Consider the following 17,266-nt stretch of genomic DNA (forward strand, 5'->3'; position numbering starts at 1 on the left):
CCACTGCCATGGACACCCTGAACCCACAACCACCCGGCACCGTAATGCTGTGCCTGTCCGACGGAGAGCAGAGCTTCCCAAGAAGGTGCCTCATCCTTCTCCCTTTGGGTGCCGGCTTGGTTAGAAAGACATCTTGGCCTGCAATTTCACAGTATGGCAGGCTTAGGCCCTTTGAGTGCTGGTTTTCAATGGTGTGTCCCATTGGCCTACCCAACTTGAGGTGCTGGGGCTCTTCCTTGCTATGGCCACCAAGCAGGCCAAGCTGGACGTCAGGGTGCCCGATGCCTCAGGGGTCCCAAGGGAGCCCAGGCCTGTGCTAATGCCAGGCATCTCACCTGGGTGGAAGGAGGGCGACGGCTGAGGCAGCCACAGTGTGACAACCACACTTGTAGGCTCCAAAATACGTGCCTGGCAATTGGGAGTAATTTAAGCAGGGGCAGCTTGTCATAGAAATGGGGCTCATCCCTCAGTCAGGGGTTAACTGCCACAACAGACGTGCCGGGACAGGAGCAAAAATCACCATCTCTTGAAATCCTCTGGACCAGGGGCCTTTCTGGAAGGCACGTTTTACTCAAACACAAGTTACTGGCCTTAATGTCTTAGGAACTAGATGAAATTATATGGCCCTGTAAGGCAGGAGGTCAGGGAGATGATTTAATGGTCTCTTCTGGCCTTAAGAGACATTAACCTGCCCGCTTCCCGCCCACCGGTACCGAGCCATTCCCCAGCCGTGGGTCTCCTGCTCGGCCCCGGGAGCTTGGGGTGAGTGGGAACCGGCTCCCCCCCGCACGCGTGGGTGCCGTGGGGGGAGCTGCCCGCTCCTGCCCTCTCCCGAGCTCTCTGCGCCCACGGAGGGGCACCTCCCGGGGCAGGGGGAAAGGGCTCGGAGGAGTCTTCTATCGTGGTATTGCGACTATCGCCCCCTTCGCCGTCTGAAGGGGGAGGGACGGTGGGAGAATATTCCACGGGAGGGGGGAGGCCCGCCCCGCCGCTGAGCAAACGACGGCGGCGGGATGGGCTGTGCAGTCGGGCGGCCGCCCAGCCCGTCGGGGGGCCGGGGTACCCGGGTTCGGAGGGGGGGCTGCACCCCGGAGGTGCTCCGGGACCGGCTCGACAGGGACCGTGGGGGAAACACCCCCCCCCCCACAAGTGACAGCCAGGCAGGGTGCCCCTCCGGGAACCCCATCCCCATTCCCTAGGGGCCGCAGCGAACGAGACCCCAGTTTAGCGGAGAGCAGGCGGTGGGTCTGGGGGTGCTGCTGGGTCTCCAGGGAAGGAAAGGACTGCCCCTGCCCCGCCGAAATGCGAGGGGAGAGGCCCTCTCTGGGGCTCCGGGCAGTGAACCTCGGGGTCGAGGCGCTCTGCACCGAGAAAGGGGTGCAGGCAACACCCCGGTCCCCCCGGGGCGGAGAGGGGTACCCCCGGCGGGGATGAACCGGCGTTGGTGGGGCAGCCACACCGCCACGGTGCTGGGCAGCACCGGCAGCGACCCTCCTCATTTTCATACGAGGCAGCTCTAAGGTTACCTTGTGCCGGGATGTGCCGCAGAATTAAGAGGGGCTCCCCCAAACCCTCCTTCCCCGGCGCCCCCAGGCAGAGCGAAGCTCTGGCACGGCTGAAGAAGGAGCGTTTGTATTTACAGGGCTGGGACTGGAGGGGACATTTACAGCTAAACAGTCCGGATTCCCGAGGACATTTTCTCTTCCAGCTGCTTTCTAAATATAGGGCACGGCAATCCACTACCTAGCACGGCGTCCTCGCTCCTGCGCTCAGGGAAATTCAGAGTCAAGCTGGAGGGGAAAGGGGGGGAAAAAAAAAAAGAGAAGAGCGAGAGAGGAGGACAAGATAATTTTAAGGAAAAAAAAAAATTACAATGAGCACCGTGTCTTTAAAATCCACGTCTGCATTAAGGTCACCCGGACGGCGAGAAGGACCGTCTATTCTTATTTTAAAAGAGCTGTCTTTTCCACGGGGACGGTTGTTTGCCTCCTGACCCATCGATAGCCTATTAATACAATTTAATTCTGCAGTTGTTTCTGTTTAAAGAGTGTTTGGAGCGAATTGTTTCTTTTGTTTATGATCAACCAAACGAGCTCTGGTAATCTTATGTTTTATCTCCCTAACATATGGAAAAGCTATTTATCCCAGCCAATCACAATAAAGTGAAGAAAACCCCATTTTATGGAAAGGTATATATCACAAGTTTGTTCATCATTAAAGATATGATTACCAGTGAAAACCCTCCGAAAGTGGCACATTTATGATTCCAGGAACAGATGGGGACATCCATTTTCCTTGCAAATACTTTTGAAATTGCTCTACTGGTAGCAGTATAAAAATGATATACAGATGCCAGTGCCAACGAAGCCGGGACAAGAGGTCCAGATTTACACAGTAAAAGCTTCACATGCGCCCTGTCAGCTTTGATTGATCTGCGCTATACCTCAGAAACTTGTTGACTGGGAAAGGAAACAGCGCAAATAATTCACGGCACCGAGGCCGATAATTCACCCCGCCGAGCGCCGCGCTCCTGCGGGCGCTGACACGCGAGTCCTCCCGCCGCACAAAGAGGCATCATTCTCCAGCGTGAGCAGCCGCCGGTGTCACGGGGGGGTGTGGGAGAGGAAAAGGGATGGGGGGGGGCGGTGGGGGGAAGAAGAAGGTGGTGAGAGCAGCGCCCACAAAAGGAGAGGCGAGAGCAGAAGTTGGTGCGGGGCCGTGGGCGCAGCCGCCCCACGTTTTCCACGCGGAGCCCGGGCAGAGGCGCTCGGCCCCAATTGTCATTATCATATTGATTAAGTTCATCAGGCAGCAATTTTAGGTTTAACGCCAGCGGGTTGGGAGAGGGAGCAAAGAATTATCTAAGAAAAGCACAACATTCTTACCGCAGGGACGTTTCCCTGTTCCAGTTCATTGAGGGAGTTGATTAAGTTTAAATGAAGCAGACACTGGATAAAAGTAAGGGTATTGACCACTGGGCAGCGCGGTCTGCGCTTGAAAAGGCCTGATACATGCAGAAAAGCAAGATTTGCTAAATGCTCTAATCTTCAATCAAATCTTACATCAATACAGACAAAGTTTGGTAATGAGAGATTCAATGAAGCATGCGGGAGAAAGAATTAATCCTCTTGGTCTAAACTGGGTTCAACTTTGAAGCCTGCTCCGAAGGAAAGACAGTTATCTAAATGCTAAATAAGAAACTTATTGTACTTTTCATGGCATGCTAATCTTTTGTCTATTTCATCTCTATTATTTGTACGCTCATAGGCGGCAGTTGTCATGGTGATTATATCAAACCCACTTCTGTGCGGATGGCTGCGAGGAATCAGGGCCTCCCTCCGGCCCTCCGCCGGGCCCCGCACCGCACCGGGTCCCGCACCGGGTCCCGCACCGCCGCTCCCCCCCCGCGGGGCAGGAATCGCCTCCCCGGCACCGGCGGCCTTTTGACAGCACCGACACCCTCCTCTTCCTCCCCCTCCCGCATCACCCAAACCATCCCTCCATGAAGAGGTGCTCCGCTCCCCCCCCCTTCTTTTTCTCTCTCTTTTTTTTAATCTTTTTGTGTGTGTGTGTGTGAGCTCGCCTTGATAAGCTTTTGATGTCACAAATCAAACACTCGCCAGGAGGTAGATAATGGGGAGTGTGATCTCCTCTATTTGTACTTAGACAGCGCTTTTGCACCGGCGCTGCCTTGAACCAGTGTCAAACTCCCCGGGCTTTGCTGGCCCCGGCCCGGGGAGCCCCGCACGGCGCGGGGCGGGGGGGGTCCCGCTCCCCGCCGGGAACCGCCGCTCCCCCGGGCTCGGGCAGCCCCTGACAAGGGGAATTAAGATTCATGTTATGCAAATGCCGAGGTGAGCGCAGACACTGGCATCGCGAAAGGTTGGGAGGAAAAGTAAAGGCGGGGGGGGTGGGCGGGAAGGGAAGATCGCAAGGATTTTTGTTTTTAATTGCACGTTGTTAACACTTGCAGGCAGCCGCCGGTCGCAGGCACCGGCCCACGGGGTGGAAAGTCCCAGGCTATCGATCAGACATCCTAATTTATCCTCCCGTTCCCGGGAGGGACTGAGGGAGGCTGCCTTTGCACAGCTCCCGGGGAGGGGGGGGGCAACCAGCACGAATAAGGGGTGCGGAAATGGGGGGGGGGGGGGGGCTTCCCCGGGCTTGTTCTTCGCGATGTAATCATCCGAGCGCACAAGGGTGGCACCCGAGCTTTTATGTCTTTTACAAAAGTTGCCAAATTAAGGCCGGATTAGGGCTCCCTTCAGGATTTGTGGGCTCTTTAGAGGCTGGGAGCTGCCCACATAGCCCGGCAGTGCTTATGAAAAGCTTAAAAAGTAATAAAAGGGGGAGTGATCCCGAGAGAAAGTAACATGTATAACTCTTATTAAAGGAGCAGCGAGCGGGGCTGTGAACTTGAATAACTGTTTGAACTTTAATTTGTTCATTAACAGGATTTGCCCCTGACTGTGAATGTTATTACTTCTCTTAAAAGCGAGGTGCAAATGCAAAGCCATAATGAAAGAGCCTGGCAAAAAGTTAAACGCCTCGTAATTCCACTAGCATCATTGGAAAAAAAAAAAATCCCCCCAAAAAGCGTTAAAGTAATAGAAAAGTGAAGAAAGCGGGAGTTTTCCCAAAGCCCCGGCCTCGGACAGCGGCGGCGGCGAGCTCCGGGCCCCGGCACCTCACCATATCCCTATGCGGAACGGGTGTGGTGTTTAAACAGTTTAAAACTCCTTTAAAACGCTTAAAAAAAAAAAAAACAAAAAAAAAACAAACAAACAAAAAAACCCCAAAAACAAAACAACAAACCACAAACCACAAAAACAAAAAACCACGTCTTTCCGTTTTCCTTTCCCTCGGTGGGGGAAGCTCGGTTTATTCCTCTCACTGTTTTAAGTCTGGAGTGAAACACGGTGCCTAAAGTCTGACCTAATCTGCGTGTTCGTATCCTGAGCCAGGGCGCACTACCTCCTCGCTCCCCCGCCACACCGACAGCAGATAAAACTCTGGAGAACCGGAATAAAACAAACTCCTGCTCCTCTCAGAAGGTATGAGACTTTGTAGGGATGCGTTTGCCAGTTAGCTCGGCGCTGCCTGTCGTTTCATCTGTCAGTTATCCCTTTCCCGGGTTTGTCAACTGTGTTTTTATAGATTCGCTTGTCATCTGCATCCTTCCTCAACGGGAACGTGCAGCCAGGTCGCAATTAAATATACAGATACACGAGCTGTTAGCAAGATTTCACCCTCCCATCCGCAGCCGAGCCGGGGAGATGATTGCCCTGTCACTTCTTCTTTAGACTTAAAACGCCTTAAAACTCGCCGGCGGAGCTCCGCGTTTGCCAGCTCGCCTTTGTCCGCCCCCCGCTCGCCACCGACGGCTTCTTTGAAGCATTAACTTCGGCGGCGCCGAGCCCGCAACGCCCCGCACGGCCGGGGGACGCGGGGACACCCGCTCCGGCCGGGTTTTGTAGCAAAGCTTCGGGCCAGAGGAAAAGCAAGACGGCACTTCTTGGAGAGAGCGGGAGTGAAACCCTTCCCTGCGAGTTCAAAATGCTGCTCTCCTGCTGCAACTGCCTGCACGTTACGGAGAGTCCGCTGTCTTAACACTAACAACTTGAATCGCTTCAATGACACCACTATAAATAAATATATGCCCTATTTTATAGACCTAATTATTTACTTTTTCCATTTTTCAACACCATTAAAATCATTAGAAAAAAAAACCCAAACTATTTAATCAAATTGCTACTCAGAAAAAAAATAATTGTATTACTCAAAGCAAATAAACTTCTTCAACTCTACTTGCCCATCCCAGCGTGAATGGTCACCACTGTCACCCAAAGGAAGGTCTGCAAACCAACAAGACCCAGCTATCAGCCAAAAAGCACTAAATGCAGCCTGGACTTGACCAAGAAGATGTCAGCTGGGAATGGGATGCCATTTTGTCTACTTTAATTCATCAGGATTGTTGTGCTAACTTGGAAATGGAAAGAAACTTTCTAAAATAGCCAGGTCCCCAGACAGTAGCATCTCATCTACAAAAATACCTTCCTCTGCACCTGGAGATGAAGCGGCCGGCCGGGCAGGGCACGAAGCACAGGAGGAACGTGTGTCCTGCAAGAAAGGGCACAGACTTACACAGCTGCATTCGGTGCCACGTCTGAGCGGCCTCCAGCCCCCATCACCCTGCCACCGTGTCACAAAAACCCCATGCACAAGCGACAGGATGGTTATCTCTAACCATGTCCCTGCAGGAAGAATCCCAGGCAGAAGAGAAGTGTTCCTGGCAAGGGTTGCTAAGTAATAGCGTACCCAAGTTGTAATCTGGTTAGTAAACAGCACGAAAGCATCCTGAAAGCAGGAGCCTCTCGGTGGCCTTGGCCTTGCGATGACCGCACGGCTGCCATGCTCACACGGCTGTACTGGGACGTGACCGCACAGCATTTCTTGCGGGATCAGGGCAGGAGCTACTGCTCTGTTGTTAAATTCCCCCCAGCTAACCTTTGACGATTGCTTTACACGCGAAGAGAATTGGATCTAGTGCAAATAAATAACATCCAAGGCTTGATTGACTCAATTAAATTGTTCAACTTCACTGAGTGGACTTGATTAACTTGCAAGCTTGGAGGTGGATGTCATCTTCATAGGAGCACCACAAGCCTATCTATTTGTGCTGGCAGCCTCACCTGCACGCTGATGGGAGGATGACAAAATGGAGCCCGTCACTGCCACCCCCCAGAGACACCCTTGGGCACGGAGGCAACTGAGGCTGCTCAGAAAGAAACCGGTTATGGGAAAGCAACACCCTCAGCAGCTCGGAGGGCCTGAGGATGCGTCACCTGCTGGCCAAGAGTCCATCCAAGTCAAAAAGGATTTAAAAAAAAAAAAAAGTAGGCATCTAGTTAGTTATCAGGAGGTATTTTCCAGTTTTAGCAGGGCAAGGTGCTTACCGCTCCCAGCAAGGGCTTGGGTGAGGACCGCGCACGTTAGGCCACAGGAGCTCGTTCTCAGAATATAGGAGGGCTTTGCCACAGCTTCTGCAGGATGAGGCTGGTTGTAAGATGTGCCTTCTAGCTTCTGCTCCGGTACACCTCTGGCACTCTCACCTTTGAAGACAACATGAATTTTGCTTTAAATATGCACTGGCAGATCAATCCTCTATGTATTTCTGATCATATAATGCATGCAATTCGACCTGCAAGATATATGGATTGTAACACTTTTATAAATCAGCATTTTACACAGCACATCCTGCTCCTGTGAGCTAACCTTGTCTTCAGAGCTGACAATTCCCAACATCATCACTTTGAAGCACTGAAATAGTGAGGCAGCAATCTACTGAGCTAGAATATACCTCTGAAAATAAGTATATAAATACTGTACAGAGCATCTGAAGTTGATTTATGAAATAGTCAGGCGTTAAAATCTTGATATATTAGCAAAAATAACTAGACCTTTAAAGCCAAGAAGCCCTCAGGCTGTAGTGAAAAAAAAATCACTGATGTAGATTTCAGCTGGAGCAGGAAAAGCAACTGTATTTCGATGACTGTGCAATCACACACAGGAAAAAAAAAAAAAGATAAAACTGGTTTTCCTTTCCTGCAGATTAAAAAAAAAAAGCGGTTTTGCACCAGCTGCATGAAATGCTTCCTAGTGAGGCGTTTGCATTGTAACTTTTGGTTATTAGTGATTCAACTTTATATCGCTGCGTACAGCCGCCTGGTTGTTCCCAGACAAAAAAAATAAAATAGTAATAAACAAAAGCAAATCCTCTTGCGGAAGGGTCTGGCAGGCTACAAGGGTGGCTCCCCGTGTCACCCGTGGGTCACTCGTGTCACCCGGGGGTGCCGGCGGCGGGAGGGGGGCCCGGGCAGGGGACCCCCTCCGGAGCATCGCCTTCGCCTCCTCCCCGTTTTCCTTCTAGGAAAAATTCCCTGTCGGGGGGTCGATGCGTTGTGCCGGCGGAGCGGGGGCGGGGGGTGGCTCTGCCCCGCCGGGCTCCCACCGGCACGGACACGCTGTCCTTCGGCGTGGGGGCGCCCACGGGGCGGGCACCCGCGGTGCCGCCGCTTCGCTACGGGTTTATCCCAGCGCCCCCCCCCCCCAAATAAACCCCCTTTTCTTTTTAAAAAATAGGATCACTAATGCGCTTGGTTGTAGCATTAGAAATAAACTAATTTTTAACGGGAAAAGACTGGCGGGGACTCAGACCCGCGGGGGAAGGTGGCGGCACGTCCCGCAGCACCGCCGCCGCTCCCGCAGCCTCCCGCGCAAGCCCCCGCTCCGGCTCAGACGGAGACGTACACATATACATTGCATAGGTATAGAGAGATAAGGAGCAAACCTCGCCGGCGGGTTGCGGGGGGACGGCGATCCGCGCCCCAGCGCCGAGCAGCGGGGCCGGGGGGGGGAGGCCCCGCACCCGCCCCGCACCCGCGGGGAAGGGTCGGGCGGGGGGCTGGGGGGGGGGGGGGGGGGCAGCGGGACCCGGTGGGGGTGTCTGTGTGCCCGTCCCGCCGGCGGGGAAGGGGGTAGCGGTACTTACGGTGCGGGGACCGAGGGGCGCGGGTGGGACGCGGAGCCGCCGCCGCCGCCGTCACGGCGCGGGAGCGGCGCCCCCTGGCGGCCGTGGGGGGGGGGGGGGCGCGCGCGCGCACCCCGCCGCGCGCGCGCGCGCGCCCCCGCCGCGCCGGTGCCCCGGCGAGGCGGGATCCATCCCGCCCACCCCCAGCCCCGCTGTCCTTTTGATGGCCGTCGCTTAACGCCGCCCCGTCCTTGGGCTGGAGCGATCAATTAACGCCACGACGTTAATTGCCCCACGCCGCGTGTCGGGTGGGTGGGGCGGGGCGTGAGGGAGGCGCGCGGCCTTCCCGCCCGGAGCCCCCCACGGGCCCGGCTCCGCTCGCTTCTACCCACGCAAGGAACCCACCCCCCCCCCCCCACCCCGCACTGAAACCGCAATCGGGAGCCCAATTTTGTCACTTGGAGCCACTAATTATCTAATCACGCCACGCTGCAGCGCGTACTTGTCTGCCCAATTAGCCAGGACAATTATTAAAATTCGGAGGCCTAATTATGTCTCAATTTAATGCTGGCAAACTCGCGTATAGAGCAGTAATTAAAATCCTCTCCTTGCCTCTGCCTTTAGGGCAGCGGTTGATTAGGACCTGTCAGGGGCTGCGCCGCAGCGAAGCAGCCGAGCGGATTGTGCGACATGACCCCCGCATTGTTAAGTGTGTCAACATATTAACCCGAATTCCCTCCAGCCCCCCCACCACCACCCCCACCACCCCCCAATCACATTTGGTAGGAGGAAGAAAAGGGGCTAAAACATGAAGCATTTTATTAAAAAAACATAAATTCTTTTTAATTAATGCTGTAAGAGATCTGACGCGGCTCGAGCTATCAAATGCTGCAAGTCATATAAAGCTGGTGCCTTCTAATTACCGGCAAAGGAGGGTTTGCTCTTCTCTGTTAAAAAGGCTTCCCTCTCCTCTCATTTAAAGAAAATGATCTTTCTTTTGGGTAGTGTATTTTTTAAAACCCAGCTAGTTGGCTCCCAGTGATAAAGTTGATTACCAGTTTTTTTGTTTGATGATGGAACACAAGTGAATATTGACTTCTGCGAGAATCAAACAGAAGACCGGAGGCGTAAATAAAACGGTCAGGATTTAACACTTGAAAGAAGTTAATAAAGTTGAAAATTAAAAATCATAATATTGGGATAATTTCTAAATATTTATTTTTGCTCAGCTCTCAAGTTTGATAGGAAGTCAGCGTTAAAACACGGACAGACGAGGACAGGAGCGAAGCCTGTCGGCTGCGCTCCCGCCCGGCGTAGCACGGTCTCCTGCCGCGGACGCGGAGGCCCCGAGCCCAGCATCCCCCAGCGACGGCCACCGCAGAAAGAGGACTGGCCCCGCTGGCCTTGCCGGCAGACACGTTCCCCTTCGGCACGTCCCATTTGGGCTGGAAAAAACACCGATCCCAGGAAGGAAGTTCCTTCACCTCCAGTTAGGGAGGTCTCTGGGGTTTGGGACTATGGAAGCAAGCCTTAATTCCCCGAGCAGGGAAGGCCTGCCTGCTGCGCGGGAGGGAGGGAGGGGGCCGCTTCTCCCTCTGTGCATGCCCTACATCTTGGAAATGGCCCCGCTCCCGGCCTCCTCGGATGGCAAACCAAAGTGCAAATCCGTGTTCTGGCTTGTTCCAGTGGCTGTCGGCGTGTTTTCCTCTTGTCAGCAGCAATTGACTGGTCAGGTTCACCCTTGTACAGCGATTGTAACAGCTCATTGACAGACCAGTGACCCAGCCGGACCCGATAATGGAAAACTATTGATTTCTGTGGGCTCAGCAGATCTAAAATGAACGCCCAATATAATGTCATCAGCTGTCTTGGACTCAGAGACAAAGTATCAAAGATGAGCTGCCTATCCTGACAATTTACTTGTCAAAAAAAAAAATAAATTACTGGATACAAACAACGAAGTGGCCTTTCTCAGTTTTTCCCCTAATAAGAAACGGGCAGTCTATGCCTGGGTAAATGCTAAGAAACCGCAGCCCAGATGTGGTGGGGACTCCCACTGCCCTTTTAACCACCCCTCCAGGTTTTAAACACTTGCCACAGAAGGAAAGCGTGTAGGTGAGCGACACCAAACTCCACACGCACCGACAGCCGCCGGACAGTGAGTAAGGCAAGAGGCAGAAAGGCTGCCAGGAGACGTAACCCAACTCCGACCCACAAGAAAGCGAAAGAGCTTGAACGAGCCCGTGACACTTGAGCGAATCGCACACCCCCTCCTGCGCCACAACGAACGCTCTGGGCTCAGGAGGGTGTTAGGTAGCGATGATAAATCCTAGTTAATAAAAACCCGAAATTTTAAATTTGTATCGCAGCCCTCGTACAGTTGAGGTGTTAGTGGATAAAAAAGTACTGCAAGTCCAGTTGAAATTTTGGGAGGGTGGAGATCAATATTCAAGGATTTGCTGAATGTTATGGACTGTTTGCCATAAGCAATTCTGTATATAAGTTTAAGCAGGAAGAGACACTGGTACGGCAGCCTTCTTGGAAAATATTTAACTTTGGGGGGAAAAGGAGAGGCTCAAAGATTGACTTTTTTGGTCTTAGGGAACCAAACCGTGGCTGTCCTCCCCGAGTAGATCGTCCCACCTGGATAAAGCAGCCGTCACTTCCGTGTCCCTGCGGCTGGCTGACGGAGCTCAAACCTCTCCAACACTTAGGCACATCGGGAAGTCGGTGGGACGTTTACCAGCGCAAGGTCTGTGGGAATCGGGATCAGGCAGACGCTGGTTTTCTGTGGGATACCACGTGCCTGCAGGAGATGCTTCACTGTGCCCCAAACCCCTTCTGTAGGGCTTGGAGCCTTCCAGAACTTACCTCCTTCCAGATTAACCAAGTTTCCTATAATGGGTGGGAGAAAAAAACAGAGATACTTACCCTGGCAGATGCCAGCACACATTTAATTCAAGATCTAATACCAGTGGAGATTAGAACAGCTTTGTGATCCCGGCGAAAAAATTCAAGTGACCTTGGGGAAGCATTTCTTTTCATTATGAACAACTGGTCAGTTTTATCACGATAATACCAGCCCTTCTCGAATGTATTTTCATCTTTTGTAGCCTTCTGCTCAGTGGCTTCTCCCCGTACGTGCCTCAAACCCCTCGCATCGTCGCTCTGTCCATGACATGCACACACGGATGTATTGCCTTTACCTTCCCCTGACAACAGGCCCAGCTCCGTGATGTGCTGCATACACTCGTCAAGAGGAAATGACTGCATGGATTATGTTAACATGACTGCAGCTGAATACATTTCGGTTTCTACATACTTTCATTTTCTACACGCTTCCCACTGCGTAGCCTTGGCTCCCTCTCCTGCAGACGGCTCCTGAACCCACCCACCTCCACTCGAGCTTTTACTTCGCGTTCAATTTCCATATGTTGCTCTCAAGCATTTCTCTTCTTGGTGTCCCCTCAGGGCCTGATCCTGCGAGAGTGTGCGCGCCGCACCTGAGAAGCGTTAAGCAAAGCTGTGCGAATTGCTGACTACGCTTTGGGTTTTGCTTTCTTAATGATAATTTTGAAAGAAATGAAATGTAAACCCTTGCAGCTTTTTGTTTTGTTTATCCAAAACAAACCCCCCGCACATTTTCCATTAGCTAGAACGAGGAGCTGAAATCCATCTCGCAGAGGAGCTTTTCAGAGCACCAGAACCTTGTGGGTGATGGTCAAACCCAGATGTCTTGTCCCTGGAGAGGCAGCTCTCAGCTCCTCTTCCTACCCGTTTCTCGGAACCCCAAATCTCGTGGTAAGTCAAGTGGAGATAACATCTCCATACTACTCCCGCCCTAAGTACAATGAACATGTGCAGGCCTTTGGATAGCAAGCTCCTGAGGCAGGGATTACGTTCTGTAGTATTACTGTTGTCATATTTTCCCTGTTGTAATGTTCCATGTACACTTATGTCATTTATAAAATACAATTAACAGACATATTGGAATCCACAATGGCCCCAAGAAGGGAATAATAGAAGTACAGTAACCATGTACGTTTGCTTCCTACAACTGTGCTGGCTGCGGTGACCTGCTCCCAGCTAGCAGATGAGCAGCAAAAATTAAACACAATCCTGAAAATGTAAAAAGTATGGCAAAGCTGTCCATAGTTCCCTTTCACTTAGCAGAGGCTTCACAACAGGGTTCAGCTTCTCTCTGCCTGCAGACGTTGACCCCCTCGGTCCTCACAGCCCATCTCGCTTCCTTCCACTGAGTGCCAACAGCCAAGGCTCAGTACTGTTATGACCTGCTGGTGGTCCAGCCGCCGAGAAAGCATCCAAACACAGTCATCCAAAATGAGCCACTGGAAGGCTTGTACCAAGTCGTCGTCCTTCCCCGAGAAAGACCACGCTGACTTGTACCCAACTGCGCTTCCCAAAGACACGCGCTACGGGACCAGCTGCCCCCTTGTTTTCCGTGAAAGGCATCAATGGAATATGGACTGCCACTTTTTTACCAAACCGTTTCTAACTCAGTGTAAATACGTATTTTATAGTGTTCAATATTTCAATAGTGTGTACAGGTACCTGTCTACTCTCAGGTGCGAGCCTATCGTAGCGTCTCAGCGAGCTCTGCTGTACTGGGAGTTATCGTCACTGGGGGGAATCACAGCACGCCACTATGGGCTGAGATTTTGTCGGCAACTGTCCTCCAACAAAGCTCAAATTGTGGTTCTTAACATAGGAAAATAGGTCTGTGCAAACTGATTCTGCTGTAAAGCAACTGCATGAAACTAAAATGAGCAAAAAAGATCACCTTCAGATCAACCTGAAATAATATTTTCCAGTTTTCTTTGCCAAAACAAAACCAAAACCCATAAATTTTGCAGTGAGGAAAGTGCTTTGTTTCGGTCAAAATGTTACATTTCAGGCACTTGCAACAGAAAGAAAAAAAAAAAAACCAACACAAAAAACCCACAAAGGAAATAAAAGGTTGGATTCACCACAGCTGCTGTCATTCCCTTTTTATCCACTAACCCAGTAATTAGGGCAGTGACCCAGGATGTGGGAGATCCATGTTCAATCCCTTCTCTGCCTGGAGGGATTTGAACCTCCATCTCTCGTCTCGGAGGCGAGCGTTAGAGCCGCGGTGCCGGCGGGGGCCCTTCTCTGCTGCCTCGGTCCCTCCTGGACAGGTGCTGCGCGTCGGCTGGACACCGCGTGCGGCTCGGGTGCCCCGTCTCACCCAGGGACGGCCCAACTCCCAGCGTCACCCCTCTGCCTCTGCCCTGCGCCTGGGCGGGCGCGGAGGTGCTGCGTGCCGGGTGGAGGAGTTTCAGCAGGTCAGACGACTCTCAGGTACGCTACGCCACAAGGTTTAAGGTATGTCTGTAACCAGATCACCAAGGTCACCCTAGATCTGGGTATCGCTGCCCTGAGGCAGTACATGAGTCCTCCTCCCTGGATACGTATCATAATGCCGGGGCTTTTCCCTTGTAAATAAGCAATATGCTAAAAAGAAAAAGTCTCATTCAGATAAATATCATATTTCTCTAAGCCAAATCTCTTCCCACTTTCCTAACTGCATTTTGCTGCAATTTTCAGTTACTCCTCCAATCAGTTTTGTCTGTTATTGTAAACTGCCTGTGATGTTAGGAAGGATTGATGTTAAGAAGGGTTTCCTAATAGGGGCTTATTACTTTCTTGTTATCTTTTTTATACCTTTTAACCATGATTTGTTCAATAAGCAGCTTACACTAGCCCTGGAATTAGTAGTACGATATTGAGTATAGTGCTGAACATGTCAAACGTCCATCCTTATGCATAGCTTTGCAGGGAATCTTTGCACACAGTAGTTTGTGCGCGTCATTTTCGTATCACCAATGAGATCAGCTGCAGTATTTTTTTTAATTATGAAAGCTTGGCACCTCAATGCTCCATTTTTGCCAATTTTAAAATTATCTTCATCATTTTAATAATGCCATTTAAAATTATTTTGTGCTACGTATTTCTATTGAAAAGCACGTCCTCCTCTATCCAATTTTTGCTCTATTGTTTCTAGAAGGCAAACAAATTATCTGGCACTTCTTATGAGCAGACTTTGATTACCGAGAAGTCCATCATTTCTCGGTATTTGATAACCTTTTATTAGGGCTGACCTCTGGGGACTCTCCAGACAAGTGGCCACATGAAGTCACAGTCAGAGAAGGGGATTCACTCGTGCAAGTGTGAGAAAGACTGCTTTGTAATGAACATTAAAAAACCCCCTCTACTTTCATCTTGCTTCAAGAGCCTCTAGCACAGCATATTTACAGAATAATAAAACAGGGCTTCGGGCCTTTTCTTCTCACACATCAGTAACAGGATTCTCATATCAGGCCTATATGCTCTGTACACTATATAACTCACTGCGTCTCCCTTCTCGGAGCTAATAGTCTCAAATACACTAAATGAAATAAATCTTCTGATACTGTTCTCAGACGAGAATTAAATCATGGCACAAAACTGGCCGAGAATATCCCTGTGACAACTCCTGTCCCCTCCTCCCCGCAGGTAACTGTTAACCAGCCCCAGCCTGGCACACCATTTCGTGGGGCTCATTTATCGTCGCCCAGTACAAACCACTGCTCTGATTATTATTGATTTGTATTACCAAGAAGCAGCTTCAAATGAAATCCCTAGTACCAAAAGCTATGCAGATACAAAGATGCTTCTCTTCTAAAAGAGCTAATACTCTAAAGAGATGGTACAGACGGGGCGGGAGGAAGGAGCAGGGCCTTTGCAAGCAGGGCCGTCACAGAGTGTGCACAAATAAAGGGAGAACACCGCTCCCAGAATTAGCTTTGTCTCTCCTTTGCACCGATTTTAGAGAGGATAAAAAACCTGCAGTTACTCAAAGCTAGAAATTAAAACAGTGAATGAATAGCTTGTTCTGGGGAATAACATGAATCCCAACCCATCAAGGTAACCTTTGACCTTCATCTCCAAAGTAATAAATATCTGGGATCTTTATACCTGCTTACGTCAGTGGGAAAAATGCTACTGTAAATTATCTGCATTTCTGGGGCATATGCGAATGGGTGTGTAGGTGTGTGTATATACACGCTCATTGTTTCATTTAACTTTTGTATCAAATCCAAAATATTTTAAATGATACAGAAAAAGTAACAGCTTTTCTTCTCATGGTATTTTAACCTGAAATTGTGCAAGAAGTGAAAAAAATGAAGGCCTCGTGTTATTCTGAATCATAAGGAGTTTGGGGTGTTTTTTTGGTAATGAAGGTTCACAGCAGCTACAGGCACTAAAGGAAGCCACACCGGCTCAGGTGCCCTCAAGCCGAGAGACGCAGCCCCAGCCTGTGGACGCCCAAATCCCAGCACAAGGAGGGTGCGCACCCAGCTGTGGGCACAAAGCACGGCCGTCCTCTCTAGTCTGCAACGCTAACCCCGCCACAAACCTACATCTGGTCCTCACGAGTCCCCTTCAGTAAGGAGACAACACGGGTGCTGAGGAGTCACGGCGCAGATTTACCGGCGTCCCGCTGCCGCCGCCCGCCTGCACCCACCCTCGGCCCTCGCCGGGCAGCGTTCTTGCAGCAGGGCCGGTGCTGCGTTACACGCGGCCCTCGCAAACAGACCCAGAAGGGAAGGAAAGCCCCACTCGCCCCGCTCCCCTACGTCTCTGCCCGTTAGCCCAAACGCAGTTGTGACGTGATCCAGGATCGTAGCCTAGGAGTCCATCCACAGAGTCACGGGCGATGCGTTAGCGTGATCCTACTGGCATCCCGCTTTGAAGTGAAGCGTAAAACGTTAACGCTTTCATTGGCTGGTGGCAATCCCTGCTAAGAACTCCCCTATTCCTAACCCCATATGGGCACTCTTAATTTAGTCTCACTCGGAGCACCAGATGCTCTAATTACATCATCCTGATCTTCTATAAGGTGTATTAGATGAACAAATGCTACATCTGTAACAGTGACAATTATTATTTTTAATCGCATCCATGATGGTTTCATTTCAAGGGTCAAGAATCCTCTCCAGCAGGCCCATTTTATGTTTTTACATGACCCAAGTGACTCAGCGAGGAATTTCTGATACACATTCACTTCTATCTGTCCACGAAACGTCGCAGGCACATAAGGCCATGAACATCTCTTGCCCATCTGTTCCATAAATTTTTCTGTGAGGCTTATTGCAGCACACAGTAAATGAGTTATAGGTGGTCAGCTGTTGCTTCCCGGTTTTGCTGCGGTTGCTGCTCAGTGTGTTGCAGATAGAGCCCGTACCTGCATCATCCTGCTTGACACGATCTCCGTCCCAGTGGAACTGTTAGGTACCGCATCTGAATTACTGTATCTGCATCATCTCTTAATGATTCATTTACCCTGGTCATCCACAGGTGTTGGGAAGGACCTTGAGGTCTGTAAGTCTCTATATTGTAATATTATTGAAAAGAGATGTTTTTCCCTTAATCCTGACGACATGTTTAAACACACCCCAGGACAAATAGCAATCCAGTGCCTTGGAGGCTGATTACCCAGCACTGACAATTTGCCAGCTTACCCCTTTTTGTTCTCACAGTTGATATTTGTATCACTGCCTGCCTTCAGCCTCTTGGAGTATAAAGAAAACTTCCAAAAAGTAATTCTCTACCAACTTTCTTGAAGAACCGCACCAGTCACAACCAACGTGATGAGTGACTGTTCAGAAATAACCCAACATCTCAGCTGCACACTCAAGTATGAGACAGAAA

General features: G+C 50.9%; 1 long non-coding RNA gene across 1 annotated transcript; it reads right to left on the bottom strand.

The window, feature by feature from the left end:
* Positions 1-9,398: 9,398 nt before the first annotated feature.
* LOC135314107 (uncharacterized) lies at positions 9,399-11,427 on the bottom strand. Its single transcript, XR_010373581.1, has 3 exons — positions 11,402-11,427; positions 11,174-11,318; positions 9,399-10,362 (listed from the first exon to the last, which is right to left on the bottom strand). It is a non-coding gene; the product is annotated as an uncharacterized LOC135314107 (long non-coding RNA).
* Between the last annotated feature and the right edge of the window lie 5,839 nt (positions 11,428-17,266).

The sequence above is a fragment of the Phalacrocorax carbo genome, chromosome 6, assembly GCF_963921805.1.
Source record: "Phalacrocorax carbo chromosome 6, bPhaCar2.1, whole genome shotgun sequence".
Lineage (NCBI taxonomy): Eukaryota > Metazoa > Chordata > Aves > Suliformes > Phalacrocoracidae > Phalacrocorax > Phalacrocorax carbo.